The 26,506-nt window shown below is 37.3% G+C and overlaps 1 long non-coding RNA gene across 1 annotated transcript in view; it reads right to left on the reverse strand.

Annotated features, from left to right (window-relative positions):
* Nucleotides 1-26,085, reverse strand: part of LOC125752266 (uncharacterized) — an 83,534-nt gene extending 57,449 nt beyond the window's left edge. Inside the window, exons 1-2 of the long non-coding RNA XR_007401337.1 lie at nt 25,660-26,085; nt 25,457-25,492 (exon numbers count right to left, since the gene is read on the reverse strand). This is a non-coding gene — a long non-coding RNA (uncharacterized LOC125752266). The remainder of the gene's footprint in view (nt 1-25,456; nt 25,493-25,659) is intronic.
* Between the last annotated feature and the right edge of the window lie 421 nt (nt 26,086-26,506).

Genomic DNA, 26,506 nt, shown 5'->3' on the forward strand with positions numbered 1-26,506 from the left:
GTAGATTAAAAAGTTTAGAATCAATGTACCCACATATTTGTTTTATGTATCAAATTGAAATATATATATATTATATTTCTAGTTCTAATTCTACTTAAAATATCATTTACATTTTGTTATTGTTTTTAAAAAGCCCTCCTCAGGTTGAATTTTGGAAAATAAAGAAATGGCCCTAAAATTTTCTACAGGACTCATAAATATGTATAGATCCTTAAGTATTTTATAAGCAGTTATAATGAAGGATAACTTTATTTCATAAATATTAATAAAATAACTATTTTACTAGGATATCTTTCAAATTAACCTGCCTCAAGGATTAAAAAAATGAGAAATCTCATTAACTTGGTGGAACCTTAAACAAGTTAAACATCTTAACTTGTTTAAGATTCCATCAAGTTAAAATTTGAAAGACATCCTCAACTGTGTTATTTGTCCAATGTCCTTCCATCAAAAAGGCCAAGGAGTTAGTCTGGTACCCATCATGGATTTTATGATAAACCTGATAGTCTCTATGACAAGCATGGTGATATATTTCTCCTGATAAACAGGCCTCACTCAAACTCAGAAACCCCAAAATAAATATTCTATAATCTTTTTGCACATGTTAAGTTCTGTCTATTTTAAAAGGTGTCTTTAGATATCTGGAAATCAATCAAGAAAGAAATAGTCCTATAGTATGTCTTTCTAGGGCTGTTATAACAGGTAGACTTAAAATATTCAAAGAAAACCATAGTTCAGATTCTTATTGGAATTTTATGCAATAATATTTTTATCATCCCAAACTGCCCAATAAATCATCCTTTAAGGCTTAGTCTTCATGTGAATACTTATATACCTGGGCACCACTTGAAAAATTTATTTTTGCTTTCTTCATAAATTTCACACCAGGTCACTCAATATTGTACATGAGAGGTAAGTTCATTAAAGACACAATTTTTGAACAACGAATCATTGTTATTTGCTGTTAGGCAAATTTCTAACAATAACAAAAGATATTTGTAGAGCAATCATAAAAATCTTAATTAGGAAAAGCCTTTTTTAAAAAAAACAGTTGTAAACTAATACATATTGGAGGATTGATAAAATTAGAAAATCATTATTTTTCAACACTCAGTGAAGTAATTGAACCAGGCAAGGATCATCAACTGGTACAAAAACTATTAGGTAAAATGTATAGGATATTCACAGAGTACAAAAACATCACACCACAGATAACTTGCTAATTACAAACAGGAAAAATTTACTCCAGAAAACACTGGTCTGGTGATTACTACCTTCCAGCTATTATATATAGCATCACTAATAATTAGAGTTAGGCATTTTCTGATGTAATACAAAAGAAAAACATTGCTTTGCCTTCGAAATATTCTTGCATAAAATGTTTAGCCTCAATTTAATCAAGTCATAGACCTAATTTTGAATATATAAGAAATATAGAGAATAGAATTCCATAAGGAAATAATAGGCAAATTCAGAAAGTGGAATGCAATTGACATTTTTTCTTCAAACAGCCAGTGCCACCGGGGAAATAAAAATTTAGAGACTATTCTAGATTAAAAGAGATTAAGGGAGTATAACCAAATGCAAATGTAATGCTTGATGGGAAAATTGATTGGTTAGAGAAAGCAAATACAAAAGATATACTAGGGATACCAAGGAAATTAGTATATAGTCTGGAGACTAGATGATTTGAGGGACTTGTAATTATTTGGTAAGTGTGACAATTGTGTTGTGCTTGCACAGTTAATGTCATTTATAGACAATGCATGCTAAGTATCTAGGCATGAAATGTCATTTGTTTGTTTGTTTGTTTTTTTACAAAGTGTCATGATTACTTTCAAATGGTACAGCCTCCTTCTTCCCCCAAAAAAGATAGCTGGTTAAATAGAAAAAGCAAACTTGGTAAAAAAAAATTAGTAATTACTAAACCCAGATGGTAAGAATATAAATGTTTATGTTCTATCCATCAGGCTTCAATCAAAGATGCAGAACCACCATGACTGAAACAGAAGGGAAAGAGACTTTTGCACTCATGGGCTCTGAGGGAGCAATATGTGCATTGCAGGCCCCGTGACTAGGGATGAGCCTGAAGTCCTACCGCCAGATGGGCAGCTGGGAAGGACAGCTGGGTGTGGACAAGAACCAGAACAAACAGAAAGATAATAGGATGAAACTAGAACCCCATCTGCCCCATAGCATTTCCAGCCTCACCGTCTTGTGTAACCTGCAGGAAAAGCTGGCAGCATTTATGGAAGGGCTGCATATGGACTTGTCCAGAGGTGGAAAAGCTGAAGGAGGAGATCTAGCAGGAGCTGAGGGAAGGTCCAGTCTAGGGTCTGCCCCACTCCCACAAAGTGAGCTGCCACCCAGTTTAAACTTAGAGCATAACAATTGAAGCCCAGGCTTCACATCTGCTTTCCAAAAATCAGGAGTTCTGGGCAATTATGCTGATACAATACAAAGCCACCACAATTCATTTACCTCCTGTACATACAACAATTTTCATAACACAAGTTTTAAAAATTCCTTCTTATTCCTCTATAATACACAAGAAATCTTTATAAGCTAATGTTTACAATTGAAATATGAGAACTAGACTTTTCAAAATTCTCACTTTTATAATCCTGGTAAATTAGAAAGGGTAGGAACAGTCCTCTGACAAATGAAACTCCAATTTAATTATTATAAGCTACGGCTTTGTCTTTTCTACCATAAATAAAAGCTTGGATATAAATAAACTGACACATAAATAAGTGGAAATAGATACATGTCTACCTGCCAAAGCAAATAGTTAAATAAGAATCTTTCTTCTCCCAGATTATATAAACCAAAGATAACTAATAATGCACATGGATCTAACATTTTTAGAAAGCAAGACTTAAATATCATCTATCCAAAACAGTGAATCTGACCAATCTTTCCCAAATGGTCAGTCCTAAATCACCTCATGCAAATGAATTAAATGATTAAACCATTCAAACAAATGACTAAAATAACAGGGGCAGTTTGCCTGAAAATGGGAAGTTCTGTCAGAGGTGTTCAGTCTTGCATGCAGGTTAGAATCCCCTGGAGGAAGCCTGGGGTCTACCTCACGTGACCACCTAAAGTACAATCTCAGGGAGGCTGAGCCCTGCCATCTAACATCAGGTTTTAAAAATCTGACTGGCTAGAAGTGACTGGGTTGCTCAGTGGGTTGAGTGTCTGACTTGCTTTTGGCTCAAGTCATGATCTCAGTGATATGAGATTGAGCCCTGACATCTGGCTCTGTGCTCAGCAGGAAATCTGTTTGAGATTCTCTCCCTCTTTCTCTCCTTCTGCCCCTTCTTGGCTCGTGTTTGCACAAGCTCCCCCCCCCCTTAAATAAATAAATCTTAAGAAAAAATAATAAGAAAAAAAGAAAGGAGCACTTTGGTAGCACAGTTGGTTGAGCCTCCAGCTCTTGATCTTGCCTCCAGTCATGATCTCAGGGTCTTGAGATCAAGCCCAGTGCCAGGCTCTGCACTCCACAGGGAGTCTGCTTGAGATTCTCTCTCTCCCTCTGTCCCTCACCCCACCCCCTTACTCTTTCTCTAAAATAAATAAATAAATAAATAAATCTTAAAAAAAATGTTTTAATTTAGAAGAAGAAGAAGGAGGAGGAAGAAGGAGGAAGGAGGAAGAAGGAGGAAGAAGAAGGAAGAAGAAGGAAGAAGGAAGAAGGAAGGAAGAAGGAAGAAGGAAGAAGGAGAAGGAGAAGAAGAAGAAGAAGAAGAAGAAGAAGAAGAAGAAGAAGAAGAAATAAGAAGAAAGCTTGCTAGCTGTAGTATAATGCCCAAAGAAGGTTAAAAACTACTGGAAATCAGGGTGGAGAACTGATTTGATAAGACCTGAGAAGATAAGTACTATAATTAGGGCTATAAACAAACAGAATTAGAGATGGAAGAAATTAATTCTAAATGGGTAACTTAGAAGAATTTATGGAAGATACAGAATTTATCCTAGACCTTGAAAAATATGCATAAACGTATTACATGGATTTCAAAAAGGAAGGATACTCCTGGAAATGATAGGGGCTTAAGGTAAAAACTGTGGGTAAGAAGGCATAAAGGAAGTTGGAGAAAATGCTAGAAATCCTGTTTCTGGGTGAACGGGGAGCAAGATGACAACATAAAGAACCTAGGAGTGGTGAATTTGAATGTACATTGTCTACCTTTGCCAGAGAAAATCTTTAAAGTAAGAGGAAGATCTTCTATTTTTTTTAAAGATTTTATTTATGTATTCCTGAGAGACACACAGAGAGAGGCAGAGACACAGGCAGAGAGAGAAGCAGGCTCCACGCAGGGAGCCCGATGTGGGACTCAATCCCAGGTCTCCAGGATCATGCCCTGGGCTGAAGATGGCGCTAAACTGCTGGGCCACTGGGGCTGCCCAAGAAGATGATCTTCTATCTTAGATTTATTAAGGTATAAGCAGAGCCTCTTCATTTTAAGATTGTCAGGTGGGGAAGTGCTATTACTGAATTCCCCAAAGCTAGGCTGACATGGCTGGGGCCACAGGCTGGTTGTCTAATCTGTAAGTAGCCTCCTGAGTATACCTCAGCATCTGTACAGAAAATACCATTCTGTAAGCTTGCCAGGACACAAGAAAGTTTGGAAGGCACCCATCTACCCTATATAACCATTTTGCTCGATATCTTGATATATGGGGCTGACGGCCTGTCTTCAGAACTTTCATTTCCTATTAAAGCCTAAAAATTAAATAGAAAAGTGAAAATGTAAATGTTAATGAAAATAACCAAATATATTAAGAAAAATAAAACAAGATCTATAAGGAGGAACATTTTCATTCTAAAAGAGAACATAACTCGAATTTTTTTAATTGTTTTTCAAAGAAGTAGCACATTACTTGGTGATGAACTAAATAGGATGGAAAAGCATCAATTTTGAAGAGAGCACCTTTCATTAAATCTTTTCCTGTCCTTCAGTCGCTTATTTTTTCTAAAGAAACCTCCATCACTGATTAATTTTTATAGTTCCAGAGATATTCTATATAGAAGCTGTCCAAAAAAGAGTTGATGTAGCAGGCCTGAGATTACTATTCTCAGGCAGACTCCTTACAAGGCTAACCATGACTGGTGTTTGGAAATTTGAATTTGTTCCCGCCACACCCTCCCTAATACAAGCAGCTTACTGGGGTATCTGGTTGGGTCAGCCAGTTAAGCGTCTTTTTTTTGGTTTCATCTCAGGTCATGATCTCAGGGTCCTGAGATCCAGCCCTGCATCAGGCTCGGCACTCAACATGGAGTCTGCTTGTCCTTCTCCCTCTGTCCCCCCTACCTCATTCTCTCACATACAAATAAAATCTTTAAAAAAAAAATAAAAGAACCCAAAGAGTAGCTTACTGTGCCTAGGCTGTCTGTGCTACCATTGTGGTTTGTGCTGAACATATTCCTTCTGGAAATCTGTAATTTTGGTATGTGCTTTGCGGGGGATGCCTGTGTGACCAGCTCCCAATGAAAACCCTAACCACTGAGTCTCTCTGATGGTCTTCCCTTGTGGATTACACTTTACACATGTTATCAGAATGTGTAGATAAAGGAAGTAGTGTGTCCTGCTGACTCCAGGGGGAGAGGACTCATGGAACTTTGCACTAACTTTCCTGCATACTTTCTGTCATGTGCCTTTCCTTTGCTGACTTTATTTTGTATCTTTTGCTGAAGTAAGTCCTAGTTATAAATATGACTGTCTGTTGAGTCCTATGAGTCTTCCTAGTAAATCACTGAAGCTGCGATGTTCTTGCAGATTCATCCCCACACTCCCCATACACAAGCATATGCATGACATATCTTTCAACAATGGTAGCACAATATATACACTGTTGAGTCTTTTTTACATATGGGTCTTGGACATTTTTCTTATTGGTGCCTATAGGCCCAGTTTATTATTCTTAACACTAAATAGGAGTTCATTATATGAATGGTATCATAATTTCACTAGTCCTTTATTAGGGGCATTTGGGTGTGTCAAATCCTTTACTTTAAAAAAATAAACAACCCTACAATTAGAATCATAAATGGTTCACTTGTCCTTTGTGTGAGTAGATCCATTTGAAGAAAACCAACAGGGAGCATTGCCAGGTCAAAGGTGATGCACATTTAAAAATTTTAATTAATAGTTAAAATTATGTTTTTCATCAATCAGGTCAATTTAACCAACACTTTTGTATGAAATTGTCTGTGTCCCTTAGAATTTGCCAACACTGTGGTTTATTTGAAAAAGTTGATCTTTGCTAATCTGAAAAGCGGGAAAGGATATTGTAGTTTCAACCAACATTTCTCTTATTAATGAGGCTGAGCATCTTTTTACAGGAACCATTGGCATTTGTTTCTGTTAGGTATCTTATGCTTGGTTTATTTTTCTATTATATATTTAGCATTTTTCTCCCTTATTTGTAGTAGTTCTTTTTATACATTAAGGAAATTAGCACACTTTGTGTGAATTGCAAATATTTTCCCTCAGGTTGTTATCTATTGCCCTTGTTTATGTCAACTCTTAAAGCAGAAATATTTTATGATTATGTAAATTTTTGTGACCTTTTGAAACTATGTCAAAATAGGATTTTAGGATTTTCCTCAATAATAAAACATTTATGTTTCTTTCTGCCTGAAATATGAAAATGTGAGTGCAAAAAAATTATTACATTTATAAAAGTATATTTAAAAGAGAAAAACAAAACTTCTCAAATTCTGTTTCAAGTAAAGATGAATTGGCAGGTTTACATCACACCTGTTTCATCCCTTCCTGATCTACCATTAAGAACTTTAACATCCCAAGTGACACTTTCTAAGGACACCATATTTCAATTTCTTTGGCACTAGTGTATAAATAAATCTTAATTTTGGGCTCTAGTTGACATTTCAACTGACTGTTATAAATTACTTGAACTCTTTTACTAGGGAATTTGATTTAAAAGCCTTTAAAAGAAGCTGATGGACAGGATGTGACAATGGCCAACCTCTATACTCACTACAAATTATAGACATGCATATCTGAAATTTCTCAATACTTATCTGGCTATTGTCTTAAAGGAATAATAGTCAATTTTTCTTTTAAGATAATGAAAACTTCGTGCATATACCATCTTTTTTTCTGAAGCCTATACTGTACCTACAAAATTCATATTAAAACACACACACACACAAAAAACGATTTTGTTCTAATAAATTGACATTTGTCTCCCCTCCCTCTCCTCTTCCTTTCTTTCCTCCATCCATCCTTTCCTTACCAGTATTTACTTAATCTTAATAAGACCTAATCTAGGGGCACCTGGGTGGCTCAGTGGTTGAGCATCTATCTGTCTTTGGCTTAGGTCATGATCCCGGGGTCCGGGGATCCAGTCCCACATCAGGTTCCCTGCAGGGATCCTGCTTCTCCCTCTGCCTGTGTCTCTGCCTCTCTCTCTGTGTCTTTCATGAATAAATAAATAAAATATTGAAAAAAAAAAGAGGTCATCTAAATACCAAATTTATATTGAGATCTGTGATGGTTTACATGTGGACCATGTGAAGTGGTCCTGCACTTAAAGCCTCATTTTACAGATGAGGAATCTGAGGCTTGAAACTATTAAGTAATTTGACCAAATCACAAGAATATAAGGAGAGGGACCAAAGTCCATCTGTATGTAACTCTATCCCTTACCCTTAACCATGCTTCCTGGCATATTTAAGTGCAAATCATCTGGCTGTATTTTGGCTTTATGTTTTGTTCATATATATAAATCTTGCCCCTTTCATTATTACATACCAGCAAAAACAAATTAACCTACACATTCATAAAAACAAAAGGGAATATTACCAACATTACGCCCAAATACTATTCCTCATGGGAAATGAGCCCTCTAATTTAGTCTACGTTCCTCACAAAATAATTTGTTCACAAGAGTGTCCTATCTCCTTTACCATTAAAATATAATGTCCTGTCTAGTTCAGACAGGATTAGATCTTCATTAAAAACTGACGGAATTGGGCTGGCTGGCCTAAATTCCCAAGTGTGAGCACTTTAGCTTAGACTGCCATCCTGACTATTTTAAACTTTTTCCTCTGTTCTTTTTCACTTTTTATGTTCTCTTCCCTCACTTATCAAAACCACTCTTTCTAATCCTATCTTGTCTTCCCTCCAACCCTTATTATTCTAAATTGCTTTTCCTTCCGTTCTCTAACCTTGATAAGCTACCAATGTCTTAGCTCTCACCACAGTCCTTGGTTGCTTTCCCTTCACTCTCCGAACATCATTTATTTTATCTAACTTTCCTGTGACAATATCCAGCTTTATTAAATTTATATTTATCTAAGAGAGTGTGAATCCTAAATTCCTACACAGTCATATGCCAAGTAGCTCCCCTCATAACCAGAGCTTAGAAAGAAACAAACATCTATTGACACCTATTGCATATTCTATGCAATATAATTTTTATTATATTTTATATGAATTATTGGCCTAAGACCTTAAGACCTAAAATTGAAGCTCAGACATTTTAGGTAATGCATCCATTACCACACAGATAAAATAGGACCTTGCTAGGATATGAACCTTATATTCTTGAAGTTCTTTTATTTGACTACCCAGACACTGCTTCTTTTATGGAATTCCATATATAGAAATTTTTGTGTTACTCATAACTACACAAGCCCTTTGGCTAGGTATTTGTACTAATTCTTATACACTAGAAAAACTCAAATTTTTTTTTTTTGCTCTTTTTTCCTGTTCATCTTTGAACACAGGACATGATAGGCAATTTAATAGATTTGTTGAATATCATCTTTCTAATTGATACAGAGTTTTCTTATGTGTCTGATACTGTATTATAGGAATTCTTTAGCTCCTCACATTTATATGTATAGACACTCATATTAGACTCTCCATTTCCTAACTATGTTTATTGTATTAGCATGCACCCTTCATACATTCAAGATTCACATTGAAGTTTATTCATAAAGTGCCTCACTATTTCCAGTTTCCCAGTGTTATTATGTGAGATTTCACAAGCCACAATTGATCTAAATAGCTTCAACAATCATGAAGCAATGAACGTTGCATTGCCATACTTAAGCTAATTTTTGAATATGTAATTATACAAAAAGAAAATTGGAACTTTTGTGACTATCATTATCCTAACACTATTATGAATTCAAATATACATAAATAAAATTCCAAAAATTGATAAGATTAGAATCTTGGAATTCCTAAGATTAAAAATATTTAATATGCAGGTAGAATGACTCATTAGCCATATCACCAAATTTCTTAAAGATTATAATAACAATCTTGGTTAATAAAATTCAGATTTTTAATGCTATAACCACACTATAACACAATTTAAATTGTCAGAAATCACTATGATAAATGATTTAAACTGAATAGGAGCCATTTTCTTTGAGAAGTTGCTTCAACCTCCTCCCTAATAGTTGGCAAGAGTCTATGTCATTATAATAGTCTCAACCAAAGATAACATCGTTTTTATTTAAATGAATGCAGCTTTTATTATGTTTTCCCTTTTTAATTCAAAATACTATCACTTCATATCGAGTGTTTTCTTTTTTGGCTTGGTCTTACTCTCTAATAGCTATAGTAATGTGAAACAACAAATTGAATCTTCAAACAAGTGTCCTAGATTCATCTTTACACTTTTATAATTTTTATTTTAACTCACTCATCTATAAAACGAATTCTTGGACTAAATGATTTCTAAAATCCTTCCAGCTTGAACATTCTACGTGCCTCAAGTTGATGGAAAACAGTGTACTGCCCAAGCATAGAAAACAATTTTCAGGCTCAAATACATATTTTAAAATTTCAAGCCTAACAGTTACTGCCATAAAATTTTGCCCAGAGTTTTACATCTCACTACTTGAGTAAAGGCAATTCCATTTCAAAATGCAACAAACTGTAATGTAAATGCCTTTTTTACAGGGTATGCAATTATGCACAGAAAAGTAGGATATCCTCTAATCAAGAGTTAAAACTTAAGAAAGCTTAAAAGAGTTCCTGAAGTTGCCTTGTATCAATCACACATCTGCCTTTCAATCTTCCCTGACAGCTTCCTTTCCTTCTCCTTACTTCACATCTTCCACTGAAGTAATGTGTCATTTATCGCAAGGGAAATCTCCTGCGGGTGTTTTCAAGAGAATTTCAGTTGGGGTTTACAGCTCACTCCTTTTGTTTATGACATTCTTTAATGTATTCCTTGGCAGATGGTAAAAGCAAAGTAATTAAGGAATACAGCTTTATTACTGATTATGGATTTGATATTTATGACCAGAGGTAATTTATAATCTTTGATTCTAAATACCATTATCCAAAGCAAATGTTTTATTTACACATTCAAAGGCATAGCAACAGATATTAAGGTGCACTGAATGAAAATAAAAACAGACTTGTAAATTTTTGACAATGGTCCTTAAATACTCATATTTCTAAGTTCTTAAATAAAACATGTAAAGTCATGAGACTTTTCATTTCCACTTTGTTTCAAGGCACTTTGAAGACAATTGAAAGAGAAAGAAGAGCAAATGAGTAATGGAGCTACCACAAGACGAGAGAGAAGGGAAAGACCTAGGAAAGAAGTAACAGAATGAAATACAAAACTTGGTTCAGCAATTCTCCATGAACACAATGCATTGGGGGGGGGGAGGGGGAGAGGAGCAGGAAAAGAGAATTTACAGAAATCTTGGTTAGTATGTGAATTTTGTAAGGAAGAACCAGCCAAACTAAACTCAAGATGATGAGGACATGGTTGGCTCTGTTCATAAGGAAGGCTGTAGGTGGGCTATGGGGCTAGGATAAGGCAAATATATAATACTCGAATGGTCTGTGGAAGTTTCCCAGTAAACTTTTATGAGTACTGCAGCCATTATCAAAGTTGAAAAGAACATTTACTGGAGTCTTACATTGTGTGGGTGCAAGACCTTTCCTTGCAATGTGCCATGTTGTCTTTTCTTAAGACTTGAATTTTTAGAGTAGGTTTAGGTTCACAGCAAAATTGAGATGAAGGCACAGACTTCCCCTAAACCCCCAGCCCACACATACATAGCCTCCCTCATTATCAACATTTCTCACCAGTGTGGTACATTTGTTAACAACTGATGAACCTACATTGACACATTATCACCAGAGCCACACTTTACATTAAGGTTCACTCTTGTGTTGCACATTCTATGGGTGTGGACAAAAGTATAATGACATGTACCCACTATTATAGTATTATACAGATAGTTTCACTGCCCTATAAGTCCTCTATGCTCCACCTCTTCATCCCTCCCCTTACGCTGGCAACCACTTATCTTTTTATTGTCTCCACAGTTTTGCCTTTTTCAGAATGTCAGGGAGTCGGAATCATACAGTATATAGTCTTTTCAGATTGGCTTCTTTCACTTAGTAATATACATTTAAGTTTCCTCCGTGTCTTTTCATGGAGGGTAATTTTTAAAAGTTTTCATAAGCACAAGAATACCATTCAGAGGATCACAATGACAGCACCATAAGAAGCATTTGGGGAACAGAAGCTGCCTGAAGGAACAGTGTCTTCATCTGTCATTTTAGGGTAAGTACTAATGAGTAGAACTACAGACAGAATCACTCACATTCTTAAATTGTTTTATTTTTCTTGTTGGAATTCTTTTTGTTTTACTTTTAAATATTTTGCTTATCGTTGCTGAACTCTTACATTCAAAATTCTGTGAGCTTAATGCAAAATAGTATGGATGCACTCAATGATTTTGTTTTTTTATTGTCTCAATAGAACTGTATTACATGGCATTATGAACAAAAAAAATAGAAGAGAGGTGTAGGAAGAATCTTCCTTCTGTATATTGTATAGAAAATAATGAGCTGAGGGTGAAGTAACCTTGAAAGTTATTCCCATCTGCTCCCTCCATTGGGACAGACATTTATTTTTACAGCATCTCTCAAAGTTACAGCAGAGGCAGAAGATGGGTTTCCACAGGCACTCCGGTATTCTGATAATCCACAGCACCAGGATTTTCCTTCATCATGGTACAGGAGATATTCTACTTTCTTCTAGTATGATGTTAAATAGCAACTGGTGATGGTATTAAGGTCAGAGAGACATTAGGGACTGTTTGGGTGTGTGAGACTGCCTGCCCCATCTGAAGAGAGCAGCTATCCAACACTTGCAGATTTTTTTATATAAAGATGAGCCCAGTGTTCCCAGATCTTTTGATTGTGCAAAAGAATTTGGGAATTCAGATTTTTTGGTAATATCTCTAAATTTCAGAAATCAATTCTGTGATGGAACTGTATTGTTCCAACCAAATACAGTGCATTTTTAGGCTGAAAGATGCCTAAATCAATGGGGAAGGTACAAGGTTGTGGTTGATTCAAGTGAAGTAATTGAAGAAGAAACCCTAATCCTGAAGCCAGTTCTAATCAAAGGAGTGTTTCCCTGAAGAAGCACCACCTGACACAGAGTTTTCCCCAAAAATGCCATGCCCATAATCCCTCGCAAAGCTGAAAACTGTCCCTGTTTTAATATCAAATAGAGAGAGTCAATAGTACATGCTGAAAAATATGTTCCATTTCCCCACTCTATGTCTTACTAATATGTATCCCAGGGACAGAGAGAGCACAAGAATGAGGAAAAACTCAGGAGGTAATGATATACAGAGAGAAGCACCTGGAAAGGTCAAAGCTTGTGATATGATAAACCAAGTACAAAGCAAATTGAGTTTTTAGCAGTTTATAAAAACAAGATGTGAATACTTCTTTAAAAAATTAGAATTTTTAAATTTAAATTCAATTAGCCAACATACAGTACATCATTAGTCTCAGACGTAGTGTTCAACAATTTATCAGTTGTATATAACACCCAGTGTTCATCCCATCATGTGCCCTCCTTAATGGCCATCACCCAATTACCCATCCCTCCATCCACCTCCCTTCCAACAGCCCTCAGTTTGTTTATATAGTTAAGAATCTCTCTTGGTTTCTCTCTCTCTCTCTGATGACTTCCCATTCAGTTAAAAAAACAAAAACAACAACAACAAAAAAAACATCAGACATTTTTATTAGAAAAGTTCTTTATTAGAAAAGCTATATAAAAAGCTATCTTTTTCTATAACTAATTTGGAGTATGTTATCAATTCTTTTTTCACCTACTTGCCCCATATGGCTTCATATTTTTACTAATGTTTACGACAATACACAGCACATGGCAGATACTATGCTAAGTTGATTAGTTGATTTGTCATTGCAAGGACAGAAAAAGAATACTTACTGAATATCAGTGTAAAATTTTCTACATGAAGATTTACAAGTCCCGCAGAAATCTTTAAACATTTAACAAAAAAATTAAAATCTACATATAGAAATAGGAAATAGCATGCAAAATTAATTATTCTTTTCTAGGTTTCTTTTATTTCTTTTTTTAAAGATTTTATTTATTTGAAAGAAAGAAAGAGAGATCATGGGGGGAGGAGCAGAAGGAGAACCAGGCTCCCCACTGAGCAGAGAGCCCAATGCAGGCTGAATCCCAGGACCCTGGCATCATGACCTGAGCCAAAGGTAAACACTTAACTGACAGAGCCCCCCACATGTCTTTTTTATTTCTAATGAAAGCTGTCTTGAGTCCAAAACTGGTTTAAAGTTACAGGAGTTGAGGGACGCCTGGGTGGCTCAGTGGTTGAACGTCTGCCTTTGTCTCAGGACGTGATCCTGGAGACCCAGGATTGAGTCTCACATCGGGCTCCTTGTGGGAAGCCTGTTTCTCTCTCTGCCTGTGTCTCTGCCTTTCTGTGTGTGTCTCTCATGAATAAATAAATAAGATCTTAAAAAAAAAAAAAAGTTACAGGAATTGAGCCATACTGTGTCTCAAAATAGTAGGGAGGAGTAGTGAGAAGGAGACATGAGTGGGCAGATCCTGAGTCTTTAAACATTTACATATTTTCTCATAAATATGGAAGTTACAAAACCAGTACCAAGATTTATCTATACCCTTCATCTAACTTCCTCTAATATTAACAGATTGCATAACCATTGTACAACCAAGAAAAGTAAGAAATTCAGTTAATGAAGCTATAGACTACACTCAAATTATACCTATTTTTCCAACTTCTTCAGGCTCCAGGATCCAATCCAACTCAACCTCATTTAGTTGTCATATCTCCCTAGTATCCTATAACCTTTATCCTTTGTCTTTCACAATGGTGACACTTTGTACAGTATCATTTGATTTGGGTCTGCTAGATGTTTTTAGTTGGGCCAGTGGGATCAAGGGGGATTGGGAGGCACCAACAAAATGGCAGCGGACCCCCCACCTTGTGGCCCCCACCTCAGAACTTTCCCATCACCAGCAGACCACCGGAGGACACATTCAGGGGGAGACTGGACCTATGCAGGAAACCTGAACCCCACCTTACCCAGACCCCATATAAGGTCATAAGCAGTTATCGCCCCAAGCCAATTCCACCAGTAATATGCCCTAATACCTATCACCCCATCCAGACACACAACCCCATACCCCCCCCTTAAAAAGGTCTCTTGCCCTCCCCTGGGCGCGACTTCCCCAGCCCGCTCTCTCTGCCTCCCCTGTGGGCCTCAGAACCTTGCCCATGAGTGCATCCTATTAAAGGTTTGCCTCGACCAACTTTTGCCTGGCCTCTCTATTTCATTTCACTACCAATCAGATTAAACCCGACATTTTTTATACTTAGATTGAGTTAATTCGCCTTTAACAAGAATAACACAAAGATGATATTGGGTCTTTTTGAATGTATTACATCAGAGGGTGGCTCATTCTTTTTAACAAATACTAGTATTAATTTATATAAAAGTCCACAGATGAGCATCTTTGACTTTCCATTCTTTTTATAAGTAATATGAACGATGTTACAATACATAGCTTCAAAAAATAAATAGTGTCTCTCATGTGTGAGTATCCCTCCAAGACAAATTCCAAAATATAGGATTTCTGGAACTTTGGATGAAGGTGGCAGAAAAGGAGGATACTAAGCTCACCTCAACCCATGGATACACCTAGATAACACCCACGTCAGTGTAAATAACCCAGAAATTGAACCCAAAGCCAGCGTGACAGACTCTCTACAGTTACACGTAAAGAAGAGGCCCCATGCTAAAATGATAGGAAGGGTGGGAATATGCTCAAGAACCAAAGTGATCCACAAGATTGTCCAAAGGGAGGGAGAGACACCACAAGCATGGAGAAGAGAAAGGAGCAGACCCTACACCAAGCACCCCATGCAAGGGGGATCCACACTGGGAAGACAAATCTCCATAACATTTGGCTTTGAAAACCCAAGAGGCTTAACTTCCTGAGTTTTTAAAATCAGTGGGGCTTATTTACCACCTGGAACTTTAAAAATCAGCCCCCTGGCTTCTGGGAGAGGTGAATGGCAAGAGGAAATGGAGTCCTCACCCTTAAAGAGACAGCACAACAAAGAACCCCACTAAGAAACAGCATAGAAGCAGCAGTTTGAAAAATGCCTGGAGCATACGGGAAGATTTATTTGCTAATCTCAGAACTGGTGCTGGAGGGGAAGAGATCTTTGGAAGACTTCTCCAAGAACAAAACTGCTTCCAGGTGCCATTTACATCCCCCTGTTCCCCAGCCTACTTATAGGGGTACTGAGTACTGGGATCAGCTCAAACAGTCCACTTAGCTTGCTAACACTGCCCCATGCCCCTGGCCACCTCCTGGGGACAAGCCTCATCCAACTCACTCTTGGCAGGAATTCGCCAGGGCAGCTCCAGGTCTCCTTCCACAGCAGACAAGTACAAACACTATTTGTTTGATGCTATTACCATCTGCCCCACCCCTGCATTCTCCTGCAAATTCACCTCCCTCCAGCACAGCCTCAGCAGGACTCCATTCAAAGCTACACCACAGCATGATATTGTGTGTCTAGCCTCAATCATGGCCAATACCATCTCCTGTCCTGGAGATAGGAAAAGAGGACTACACACACACACACACACACTAATCCAAATGCAGCCTCAGCAGTGGGCTGGTGGCATCCATCTAGTCTGACTGCAGTACCCCCTCACCAATGAAAGTGTTTCAGGGAGTGAATACCACGTGGTTCAGTTGTAGAGGCCAAGGAAATTAAGCCCATTCCACCTTAAATTCAGCATTAGCACAAGTACGGCCATCTCAGGCCCCTGTGAATAAGAGCTGAACTTTACCTCACTTCAGTTACAGGAAAAAAATGCTTAAGGCCCTTGAAAGCCCCATATCAGAATGAGAACAGAGCTTAATGCTCATGGCTGGGAATCCCATATCAGAATAAGAACAGAGCTTAACGACCTTGAAAGCCCCATATCAGAATGAGAACAGAGCTTAAGAAATTCTTTCTCCACCCCTTCTGGAAATCCCCTAGACCGGCCCATAAAAACCCAGCTGTAACCCACCTTGGGTCCAAGTCCCTGCTCCGCTGTGTCGGGTACACTTGGACCCAAGCTCAAACTTGCTAATAAACCCTCATGCGCTTGCATCGGAGTCGACTCCTTGGCGGTTTCTCGGATTCGCAATCTTGGGCACAGCACAGTGAGACCACAGCTCGGGCAAACACCTGGTCTGACCTAACTCAAGCTCAAGGTGGCCCCCAACTAGCCCATTAACAACACAGGTGATGAGGGAGCAGGGCTAGCTCAAGAAAAGCACAGCTGATATCCCACAAACAACACCCACCCAGAGTGGGATATATGTGACATTCTTTAGGAGGCTTCCAATTGTCTTAATGTTATGCTAGAGGGAAAAGCAATCTTTAACTTGACAATGGCAAGGCTTCCAGTATCTTGTAGGTCCTCCTTAGCATATGAAAACCCTTTTGGAATCTCCATTTTGCTTACCTCCCCCAATTCCTGGGTATATAATCAGCCACTCCTCACAGGCCCAGGGCAGCAACTTTTCCTGCTCATGGTTTCTGTCCTTGTGCTTTAATGAAACCACCATTTTGCACCAAAGACATCTGAAGAATTCTGTCTTGGTTGTAGGCTCCAGACCTCACCTGTATTCCAAAACTTCATCACAGGGACCAAACCCTGCCCCCAACAGGCTCTCAATTTTAGTTATCTAAATTTGATAAACCAGGGGCACCTGGGTGGCTCAGTCAGTTAAGCATCTGACTCTGGTTTAGGTCATGATCCCAGGGTCCTGGGATGGAGCCCTGCATCCCATTGGGCTCTCTGCTCAGCAGGGAGTTTACTTCTCCCTTTCTCTCTGCCCCTCCCCTTTGCTCCTGCTCTCTCAAAATAAATAAAATATTTTTAAAAAATTAAAGTAGTGATAAGAGATCTTAAAAGCAGCAAGAGAAAACAGTTACATACCAGGGAAACCCCATAAGGCTATGGCAATCAAAAATGGTAACTTAATGGTTACCATTAACCAATGGTAATCAAAAATCAAAATATATATATGCAAAAAATAAAGTAATCAAAAATCAAAAAATATATATGCAAAAAATAAAGAAAAATGAATCCAAGTATATCACTAAAGAAAACCATTAAACCATGAGAAAGCAAGAAAGGAACAGAGAAAAAGAACTACAAAGATAACCATATAGCAAGTAATAAAATGGCAATAAGTACATAGCTATCAATAATTACTTTGAAAAGACTAAATGCTTCAATCAAAAGATATGGGATGACTGAATGGATTAAAGCAAGATCTATTTATGTGTTGCCTACAGGAGACTTATTTCAGATCTACACACATACAGATCGAAAGTGAAAGGTTGGAAAAACATTTATCACACAAATGGAAGTGAAGAGAAAGCTGAGGTAGCAATACTTACATTGGACAAACTAGACATTAAAACAATGACTGTAACAAGAGACAAAGTGGGACACTACATAATCATAAAGGCAACAATCAAATAAGAAGATCTAGCAATTGTAAATATTTATGGACCCAACATAGGAGACCCAGATACATAAAGCGGGTATTAACAAACATAAAGAAAGTAATCAATAGTAATACAATAATAGTTTAACACACCATCCCCTTGCATCAATGGATAGATCATCTAATCAGAAAATCAATAAGGACACAAGGGTTGTGAATGACATATTGGACCATATGGGTCTAACAGATATATTCAGAACAGTCCATCCTGAAACAGCAAAACACAGATTCTTTTCAAATGCACATGGAACATTCTCCAGAATAAGTCACATATTAGGGCACGAAACAAGCCTCAACAAATTCAAAAAGATCAAAGTCATACCATCCATCTTTTTCGGACACAGGTTATAAAACTAGAAGTCAACCACAAGAAAAAATCTGGAAAGACCACAAAGACATGGAGGTTAAATAACATGTTAGTAAACAATGAATGGACCAAACCAGGAAATAAAAGAAATAAATACGTACATGGAAACAAATGAAAATGAAAACACAATAATTCAAAACATCTGGGATGCAGCAAAAGTGGTTCTAGGAAGGACATTTATAGCAATGCAGGCCTACCTCAAGAAGCAAGAAAACCCTCAAATAAACAGCCTAATCTTATACCTAAAGGAGCTACAAAAAGAACAATGAACAAAACCTAAAACCAGCAATAAAAAGAAAATAATAAAGTTTGGAGCAGAAATAATATTGAAACTAAAAAAGCAGGGCAGCCCGGGTGGCTCAGCAGTTTAGCACTGCCTGCAGCCCAGGGCATGATCCTGGAGACTCGGGATCGAGTTCCATGTCGGGCTCCCTGCATGGAGCCTGCTTCTCCCTCTGCCTGTGTCTCTGCCTCTCTCTCTGTGTCTCTCCTGAATAAATAAATAAAATCTTAAAAGAAAAAAAAAAAAAAGCAACAGAATGAATCATAAAACCAGGAGCTAGTTCTTTGAAAATAATAAAATTGATAGACCTCTAGCTAAACTAATCAAGAGAAAAAGAGAATGGGGATCTAAATTTAAAAATCACAAATGAGAGGAGAGATTGCAACCAATACAGAAATATGAACAATTATAAGAAAATATTATGAAAAACTAGATGCCAACAAATTGGACAACCTAGAAGAAATGAATAAGTTCCTAGAAACATTATCTACCAAAACTGAAATAGGAAGAAATAGAAAATTTGTATTGACTAATAACTAGCAAAGAAATTAAACAGTAACCAAAAAACTCCTGGGCACCTGGGTAGCTCACTCGGTTAAGGGTCCAACTCTTGGTTTTAGCTCAGGTCATGATCTCAGGCTCAAGAGACTGAGCCCTGAGTCCAGCTCTGTGCTCTGCATGGAGTCTGCTTGAGATTCTCTTACCCTCTCCCTCTGCCCCTCCCACTCCTGCTTGCACTTGCTTTCTCTCTCAAATAAATGAATCTTAAAAAAAAAAAAAAAGGAAAAACCTCCCAACAAACAAAAGTCCAAGACTAGATAGCTTTATAGGCAAATTCTACAAAACGTTTAAAGAAGAGTTAATATCTATTTCCTCAAATTGTTCCAAAAAATAGAAAAGAAAAATTCTCAAATTCATTCTGTTCTATCCAGCATTACCCTGATACCAAAACCAGATAAAAACACTATGCAAAAGACAAAGAGAATTACAGACCAATATTGTTTATGAACATAGATGCAAAAATCACCAACAAAATAACAAACCAAATCCAACAATACATTAAAAAATAATTTACCACAATCAGGTGTAATTAACACCTGGGTTGCAAGGGTGATTCGATATTTATATATCAATCAATGTAATACATTACATCAATAAGGGAAAGGATAAGAACCATATGATCATTTCAGTAGATATAGAAAAAGCATTTGATAAAATACAACATCCATTCATGATAAAATCCCTCAATGAAGTAGGGATAGAGGGAGCATACCTCAACATAACAAAGGCTGTATGAAAAACCTCTGATTAACATCATCATTAATGGGGAAAAACTGAGATCTTTTCCCCGAAGGTCAGGAACAAGATAAAGAGGTCCACTCTCACCATCTTTATTCAACACAGTACTAGAAGTCCTAGCCACAGCAATTAGACAACAAAAAGAACTAAAAGTCATCCAAATTGGCAAGGAAGAAATAAAAGTTCCACTACTTGTTGGTGACATGATACTCTATATAGAAAACCCAAAAGACTCTACCAAAAAATGGCTAGCACTGATAAATTCAGGAAAGGCACAGGATATAAAATCAACATGCAGAAATCCTTGCATTTCTATACACCAATAATGAAGCAGAAAGAGAAATCAAGAAAATAGTCCCATTTACAATTGCACCAAAAAAGTAAGTAACCTAGGAACAAACCTCACCAAAGAGGTGAAAGACTTGTACTCTGAAAACTATAAAACATTAAAGAAATTGAAGATGACAAAAAGAAATGGAAAGAAGATTACAAGAATAATGGTGTTATGCTCATGGATTAGAAGAATAAATATTGTTAAAATGTGTATACTACTCCAAGCAATCTACACATTTAATGCAATCCCTATCAAACTACCAACAGCATTTTTCACGAAAGTAGAACAGATGATCCTAAAATTTGCATGGAACCACAAAAGACACTGAATAGCCAAAGCAATCTTGAAAAAGAAAAATGAAACTGGAGGTATCCAAATTCCAGATTTCAAGTTCTATTACAATGCTGTAGTAATCAAAACAGTGTGGTATTGACCCAAAGATGGACACATTGGCACAAAAATGGCACGAAAATGGGTCAATGGAACAGAATAAAAACCCACAACTGTACCCACAATCACATGGTCAATTAATCCTCAACTAAGCAGGTAAGAATATACAAAGGGGAAAAGGCAGTCTCTTCAACAAATGGTATGAGGAAAACTAGGCACCTACATGCAAAAGAGTGAAACTGGACCACTTTCTCACACCATACACAAAAGTAAATTCTAAATGGATTAAACACCTAAGTGTGAAACAGGAAACCATAAAAATCCTAGAAGAGAACACGGGCAGTAATTTCTTTGACATCAACCATTGGCAACTTCTTTCTAGACATGTCTCCTACAGCAAGGGAAACAAAAGCAAAAATAAACTACTGGGACTTCATCAGGATAAAAAACACAACAAAGGAAACAGTCAACAAATCTAAAAGGCAAAATATGGAATGGGAGAAGATATTCGCAAGTGACAAACCCGAGAAAGGGTTAGTACCCAAAATATACAAGAATTTACTCAACACCCAAAAAAACATAATCTGATTAAAAATGGGCAGAAGAGGGATCCCTGGGTGGCTCAGCAGTTTATCATCCGCCTTCAGTCCAGGGTGTGATCCTGGAGACCCGGGATCGAGTCCCACATCGGGCTCCCTACATGGAGCCTGCTTCTCCCTCTGCCTGTGTCTCTGCCTCTCTCTCTCTTTGTGTCTCTCATGAATACATAAATAAAATATTTTTTTAAATGGGCAGAAGACATGAATAGACATTTCTCCAAAGAAGACATGCAGACGACTAACAGACACATGAAAAGATGCTCAACATCACTTATCATCAAGGAAATGTGAGTCAAAACTACAATGCAGTATCACCTCACACCTATCAGAATGGCTAAAATAAAAAACTCAAGAAACAACAGGTGTTGGCAAGGTTGTGGAGAAAAAGGAATCCTCCAGCACTGTTAGTGGGAATGCAAACTGGTGCAATCACTGGGAAAAGAGTAAGGAGGTTCCTCAAAAAGTTAAAAATAGAACAACTCCTGATCCAGCCATTCCACTACTCAAAGAATACAAAAACACTAATTCAAAGGGATATATGCGCCCCTACATTTAAGGAGCATTGTTTACCATAGCCAACATCTGAAACCAGCCCAAGCATCCATGGATTAATGAATGGATAAAGAAGATGTGAAATACACACACGTGCGTGCGCACACACACACGCACACACAATGGAGTGCTATTCAGCCATAAATACGAATTAAATCTTGCCATTCGCAATGACCTGGATGGAGCTAGAGAGTATAATGCTAAGTGAAATAAATCAGTCAGAGAAAGACCTATCATGTGATTCGGTCATATGTGGAATTTAAGATTTCGGTCATTTGTGGAATTAAGAAATGAGCTAAGGGAAGAAAAAGAGAGAGACGAACCAAGAAACAGACCTTTAAGTATAGAGACCATGGCTAAAGAGGCCAGATGGGTGGGGAGATGGGTGAAATAGGTGAAGGAGGATGAACAGTGCACCAACTTGATGAGCACCGAGTATAGAATTTTTTTAAGCTAAAAAAAAAAAGAAGAAGAACCGAAGGAGGAAAAAAAAAAGAAAACAACAACAACATAGAACTTCTGGATCAAGTAGAATTATTGGGCTGTTTGATAGGTATTGTTCAATTGTTCCCCATAACTTTGGTACTAGTTTATAGTTTCATCACCAGTGATCTCCCCACTAACGTGAAATAATCCATCCTTTCCCCTCAATTTGAAATGTGGCTTTTTTTTTATCCTACTTTATATTGCACACAATTTATATCTCCCTTTATAATTTGTCAAGCTACTGAGGACTGAATATATGTCTCTTAGTGTTTCTGAAATGATGTATCCCACATCAGAACACAGTTAATGTTCATTAGATGGATGAGTAAAAACAGGGTCGACATTAGACTTTAATCCAGGTTACTTTGCTCTCGGGACACTGGATTACAAAAGGTGAACTGCTATTTCTGAATAAACCAGATACGTAATAAAGGGTGAGTATACCAGGCAGTCATCATTAAACAAATCATTATTATTTTCAAATAATTTTGAGCACTTGGGTCTTTTGGGCTATAGGAGTTAAACACAGCTCTTAGATTCCTATATATTCAAGCACTTTATTTCGCGGAAGGGGTGTTTAGGGAGGGCCTAACTGCTCCCACCAGCTAGAAATGCATTTTATATAGCTTCTCAAGGTAATAAGGTGTTACATGTAGAAAGAAAATTTAATAAACCTCAGCAAAGTTTCCTTATTAAAAAAAAGAAAAGAAAATACTCAACTGGTGATACTTTTATTTTTTATTTTTTATTTTTCTGGTGATACTTTTAAATGACTTTGTTTCTATCAGTAGTTCAAGCAGATAAGTTATTGTCTCCGAGAATTTCATCTTGAGTGACTTGCCCTTAATAAGAATGGTTGAGTAAGATTTAATGTTCAGAACCACCTGCTAAAGAAGGATTCTCATTTAACACAACCCATTCACTGCAAAGCTCTCACACTGTAAAGACTTCTTGGGGGAGCCACAGTTCTCTCGGGTGTGTTCTCAGTCTCACACATCAACTCAACAGGCCTTGAGGGCAAGGGGCTGAGCTTTTCCCTGCGGTTCACAGCTCAGAATGGTTATGAATGCCTAAGCCCTTTACAAGCCTTAGAAAAGGAGACTGAAAGAAACCCAGTTAAACCTAATGTAATTAATATATTACAGAATTACACACCAGCATTTTAATTTTCCAAAAAAAAAGACTCCAATTCGTTCCAGGGCAACAATGAGGGTAAAAATACCTAGAAATGGTTGTGTCCAGAAGTGTCATCTCAGAAGATGATCTGATTATTAATTTTGTTCCATATATGCTAGAAGCTTGTCTTGGAATCTTCAAAGTTATGACTTTAAATGTCTTCAAATGAGTATTTACTTTGTAATTGTTATTTATTTTATTTCAGAAAAAAAGAAATTTTGTTGAAGTACACTCTCATAATTATTATTATTATTATTATTATTATTATTAATTATTTTAAACAAGGGACGGGTTCGCAGCAGTTTGGGCTTGATATGGGGCTTTTATTATATTTTGCTATATCTCTCAAAGTTTTAATTAAATTCAATTATAACAAATTTTTGGAAGTCTATCACTCTCATTTTCCTTGTCTTCTTTAAATCTGAGGTTACTCAGATTGGGTAACTGATGGGTGGCTCAGAGGTTGAGCACTTGCTTTTGGCTCAGAGCGTGATCCTGAGTCCTGGGATCGAATCCCACATCGGGTTCCCTGTGAGGAGCCTACTTCTCCTTCTGCTACATCTCAGTGTCTCTCTTGAATAAATAAATAAAATAATAAATAAATAAATCTGAGGTTACCTGAGTGAAGAGAGCAATTATTAAATGATTATGATTGTGACTGATACATATGTCTCCTTGTAATATTGGATACTGACAACTGAAAAAGAAAGCAGCCTCACATATTTTGTCTAGATAGTTCCAGATTCCTGGCTCCACACACTCACAACCACAGAGATGATTTTTTTTTTTTTTTTTTTGTAAACCCAAATTCACCCTTTATTTTCCCGAAAAGCAGTTTTAGACTGAATGGTCCTGATCAGCCTTAACATTTTAACTTCCTATTGCCTCTCTACCCATTGACACTCTAATTTAGGAACTATCTGCTCTCCCTTCCATGCCTAAAATTCACTCCATTGATGGAAAGTTACACATGAAAAGCATTTTGCTCCTGTCTAAACAAAATCATGAACTTGAAATAAATGGACAATTTAGTCGTTTCGGTTTCAAATATTTGAGAGCTTATAACTACCTCTCAAAGCAGGAAAGCTATTTAAACCTCTAAATATAATAATGAGCAATAAACACACGCAGTTTGATACTTAATAACCCATATCTGCTCGCGATTAAAGTGATTGCATCATAATGAGTTTTGCCTCATAGCAGGGGAACCTTATCTAAATAGATGTCACTGGTATTTCAGAATAAAGTCAGACTTTTGCATGAGAATGCCATTGGAAATTGGAAACTCTACAGGTAGAGTTTACTGTAGCAAATATGATCTTCACCGTCTGAGCCAAAGAGAGCAGGTCAAGGGGTCCTGTGTTCATTTTTTGCCTGTTTAAAGGTTGGCCAGCCAACCTGCTCAGAACCCAGGAGCCTGGAAGCCTGAACTAATTTTGAAGAACCTAACAAAGGCTGTAGACTCTCAATCTAAGTAGAGGACAGTACAGATTTCCGTAGATAAGTCCTTGCCTTGATTTTACACAATTTTACACACTCATGGAAACTCTTTTTATTCAACCTCTTTTCCAGGCTAAGACATGTGCCTTTTGAGGGACAAATATTCATTTTGTCCAAAGTATACAAAATACACAGATTTAAGGGGAAAGAGGAGGTCATTCCTTGACCACTAGTTAAAAGATGAACTCAGGGTGAAGGGTACCAAACCATCTACTTTGAAGGAAACTCAGCTCTTCTCCCCTAAAGAGTATAAAAGAAGTAGCCTCTGACATAAATCAGGCCAATCACATGCATTCCCCCTTTCTGCCTTTGAGCCTCTCTGATGCAGAAAAACGGTCCTGAGCTGTAGTGTCTCTGCTCCCGTGTGTTGGAGTATGGTCTTCCCTACTCCCCTCCCTGCAGGGAAGCCTAAGATATACTAGTGCTGCCTATGTAATAGTGGTTTTTGATGTGACTGAGTGGAAAACTGAACTATTGCATCCTTGGAAGATATTTGATGTCCATTCAAGACCTTCTAGAAAGTTCTTTAAAAAAAAGGAACATTCAGAGATTCTTACCCAGCACCCCTTTTGTTACAGTCGCTGTACAAACACCTGTGGAAGATGCAAAGAAAAATAACACATGGCTTTAGTTCTCAAAAACATAACCAAGGTAACACATTTCACAAATCACTGTTAAGAAAATGGTCAGATGAGAAGTTAAGACAGCTTTTCACTGAAGTTGGTAAGACTATTTGAATTTCACCCAGAAGACTCTTTACCTTCTCATCCTGTAACTTCCCTTCACCCAAAAGACTCTTTTACCTTCTCATTCTGTAACTCCCCGGCAGGAATATTAAAAGTAGATTCCAAATTAAGATAAAACAAAGTAAGATTCCGAATAAGTTCCACATGTTGGGACAAATTTGAGGCTGCATTCTATTCAACTACATGTCCTTGTTAGAGACCTCAATTTTCATAAAAGACTGTGGGTGGTCCCCCCAACTTAGCTGGTTATTAAAGCATACTTCTTGGCACTGATTCACTGACGCAGAATAGCTGCTCTCCAGGCACTTGTCAGGGAATATAACCCTGGACAACTGCAGCAAAACCAAGCAAAACTTGGTAAAGAGAAATTAAAAGTGTAAGTGCCTATGGGAACTTGCAATAATTCCAACTCATTTGATTTTAAGTTATAAAACCCTTCTTTCTTCCATTTCTTTCTTTCTTTTTTTTTTTCTTTCTTCCATTTCTTAAAGGCAACAGGTATTTCGTGGAAGTCAAAGAACAGGGATACAATCAGACCTCACAAATGGACTCTTTTTATGAGTTTATTTATTTATTCATGAGAAACTCAGAGAGAGGGAGAGACATAAGCAGAGGGAGAAGCAGGATCCCCACAGGGAACCTGACACAGTACTCTGGGATCACAACCTGAGCCAAAGGCAGACGCTCAACCGCTGAGCCGCCCAGGTACCCCACCAATGGATTTAGAGATGTCTCTTAAATCTGCTTCTCTCCACATACACAATTCACCATTTGCTGTAACTACAGATCATCCTTGCTGCTTGGTTGCATAAGGCTGGTTAAAGATATCTAATCCTGACAATATGTAAGCTTATTTTACAC

Source organism: Canis lupus, chromosome 12 (genome assembly GCF_003254725.2).
Source record: "Canis lupus dingo isolate Sandy chromosome 12, ASM325472v2, whole genome shotgun sequence".
NCBI lineage: Eukaryota > Metazoa > Chordata > Mammalia > Carnivora > Canidae > Canis > Canis lupus.